The following is a 3,596-nucleotide window of genomic DNA, read 5'->3' as shown; positions in this document are numbered from 1 at the left end:
ATCTTGATATCTGACTATATATTCTTATCACTTGGTAACGTGATAATGGAATACATATAAAAGAAGAAGATATTACCTCCCACTATCCGACAAAACTAACCTTGCATTTGAAGCTAAGGTAAATCTAATCCCATCATTTAACCTTCTCACTTGTTGAATATCCTATAAGGACTTATAAACACTAGGCTTGGAATCTATCCACCATAAATAGTGAAATCCACCACTAAATATTCAACAACGAGAAAATGATGTATACTTTCTTTTTTTCTTTAAGTAAACTAGGCATTCCTTTTCTGGTGTTCTAAAAGGTTACAAAGGAATCACTTGCCCCTGAACTTGCTCTCTTATTTATTATCTTGAACTTTCCTTATTTGGTGTTCTTGTTTTTCTTCTTGGTAGAAGAACCTAAAGAACCTTTGACTTCTATATGAACACCTTATAATCTTTGAGAATCCCCTTAGCCACCTTGAAGGAATATGACAAGGTCTCTAAGATCATATGAATTTTGGTGTTCATAAAAGTTTTAAGATTAGCTTGTCAAAACTGACCTACCCTTATCACCAAATAATCATTACAAACTAGAAAGAGAATATCAAAGTCTCTAGTAATAGACATGTGTTGCTATTGCAACACATTATCCAAATATCCAAGTATTAGATACTTGGTCTTGTAATCTATCTAACACTGCCTTGATATACTGCTTTTTCCTTTTGCTATGTTAGTTGATAAGGAATAATTAACTCTACCTAAACTAGCTTTTATGCAATTAGTTACTATATCTAGAATAAAATTACTCTAATTGATTAGTTAGGCTTGGTCTATTGTGAGAAAGAGAGTGATAATAAAACCAACATGATATCTATGTCAAAGAATATAACCAAGCATATGACATAATTGAACATTCAAGGCAATTGGTAATTAAGTTAGCAAAAATGTAGTGATCTCAAACTACATGTCCTTTTGCAAGACATCCTAGTATAATAAGAATCAGTCCTACAGTGGGCAGTTCATTACCTTATTACTAGTTAGAGACCCTATCAGATTGATCTCCTTGTTGGGAACCCTAGATTACTTCGTTCCCATGTCCTGGATCTCATAGGGTGCATGCATATATCCTTAGGGCTCTCTAGATCTAACACAACGGAAAATAATGGCTTCAAAAACCACTATAAAATAAAGATCTAGAGAAAAAGTGCTCATACCTAGATTTGGATGTTCTTAGATCAATTCCTTGCGGTGAAGAACATCTTAGAAAAACTAAAGAATCTCTCTTCATGTTGCTATCCACATGCATGTCCTGTGTGATTCCCGTGCACATTGCATGCAATTCCCATGCATGTGGCCTATGTGCATCCCGTGCGATTCTTGTGCGTGCAATTTGTGTGATTCTAGTGCGCTTCTCATACACCTAAGATCTTCTGTAGGATGACTCTTCCTTGTGTCTAGGCACTGAGATGATGGAGATCTTAAGGGTGGAGGCTAAGGTTTTCTCTTTGGACTAAAAAAGAAGAATGATAAGACATAGAAACTCTAACCTCTAAAGGGGTATTTATAGGATTCCTACTCAGCTTAAGTGACTTAAGCCTACCATGGGCTTAGGTCACTTAATCTAACCCAAAAAGGTTGCTAATTGATTAATTAACCATATGAGGCCCTAATTAGTCAATTAGCCCAGTCTAGACATACCACTCACTTATCCTTATGTAAACTTATGTAATTACCAAAATGCACTTATGAACAAAAGTGAATTAAAAACCCATCCAACCCTCATAAACCATGCCATAAAGAAATATAAGCTAAAAGCGGGGACCATTAGGACCCATAGGTGTACTGGCTATCTCAGAATCAAATTCTGAAATTGACTTAACATCCCACTATAGAGAGTCAATTGTACTCCAGTACCCTATGTATATTACAACGAGATACCAAAGGGTAAGGTCTGTGATCTACTATCCATTGCATGCAGACTCCTCATGAACTGGTTATCCTTGAATTACAGATCCCACTTATTATGTGACCAACTAACATACTCTAGCTCCAAGGAGCATATGTCAAATTCCACTAAAGGAATTACTGTGGCCATAGATTTCACAATCACATGTCCTTTGGATCACCCAATGGGACATGTTGTCTCAATCCCATGAGATATTATGGTGCCTATGTTGAGAATACTTGTTGCCACTAGCCTCCATCAACAGTGACCCAATCCATAGGAATATATGACTGCTTTAGGGTCTCACTCATAAATCAAAGCTTTCTGTTGGTTTTGGAATTGACTTAATATCCTTTCAAGGTATAGAGTCCATGTAGTATGGTAGCTTGGTGAATAATGAAAATTGATAGCCTTGTATCATGATTCACCGTAGGTTTTGTCCAGTGTGCATCACATACATTGGTGTACTCACCATGTGAAACCCATCTCGATAGCCAAGACAACCTATCCCTCTAATTAAGAGGTGGTGCACTATAGTCTATATTGGATTGCCCAAATCCATGAACTAACTGTGGACAATTTATTTACTTACAAGGAACCCATGACTTGTATCTTTTGTGCAACTCCTAATGCACCCAAGTCATGTACAATATAAGAGACATGGATTGAATGCTCAAATCAATGTCAATACGCCAAAGGGATAATAAGGGGATAGTTAAGTCTAACTTTGTTACATCATATCTTACTTTTAGGGGCTCAATCCCAACACTCCCTACCTTAACCATGAAAGATTTATAAAAACAAGATCAACATACCTTTTATTTGGCCCATGGACTATGCAAGTGGTGTTACGGTGGGCGATTCGACCATTTCATATCCAATGATTAGTGTATAACCATTGTCCTTGAACTACCAATGTCACCAAGTAAGGAATCCCACTAGTAGGGTGGTTGTTCCGACTATTGACATGTCTAGTTTCGTCCTAATAGAGAGTCCATATCCTTTTATTCCTAGGGCCCAACCCGCCAGTGAAATGGTGATGAACCCAAATCAAGATGGGCTTGACAATGGAGGTTGTGGGCTTGGAAATGGAGGTGGTGGGTTTGCCTAAAGCCCTTTCCAACTCAATCTTTTGAGACAAATAAGAGCATTTTAAAATCATTAGTAATTCCTTGATAAAAAAATTATTATCTAAAAAAATTTCAAAAATATTTATTTCCTAATTGGATACCTAGTGTAATAGGAGAATATGAACATGAAAATTTTAAAATTTCCATGAGAGTAATTTCAAAAATAATTTTGATAAAATATACACTCAAAATTTTAAAACCTATTTTAGAAAATTCTCCATTTATACACAATTCCAATTAATAAGTATTTTATTAAGGAAATGTTTTAAAGAAATTTATTTCTATTAAATTACTAAGCCTTTTGGTAATAATCTTTTAATGGTAAATTATCTCTAATGAATATTTCCAAAATATTTATTTTCCGAATTGGAAACTTTAGTGTAATAAGGTTTTAAAAATATTTCAAAACAGGTTTTGAAAATCTTGAGTGCATCTTATCCAATAATGGAACTTTTACTTTTCATATTCAAAATTCCTCATAACTTTACTTTCCTTATCCCTACACCTTTCCCACTTAATAAATATTTCTATGG

The sequence above is a fragment of the Vitis riparia genome, chromosome 7 (assembly GCF_004353265.1).
Source record: "Vitis riparia cultivar Riparia Gloire de Montpellier isolate 1030 chromosome 7, EGFV_Vit.rip_1.0, whole genome shotgun sequence".
NCBI classification, from domain to species: Eukaryota; Viridiplantae; Streptophyta; class Magnoliopsida; order Vitales; family Vitaceae; genus Vitis; species Vitis riparia.
Note: the sequence above shows the minus strand (reverse complement) of the source record.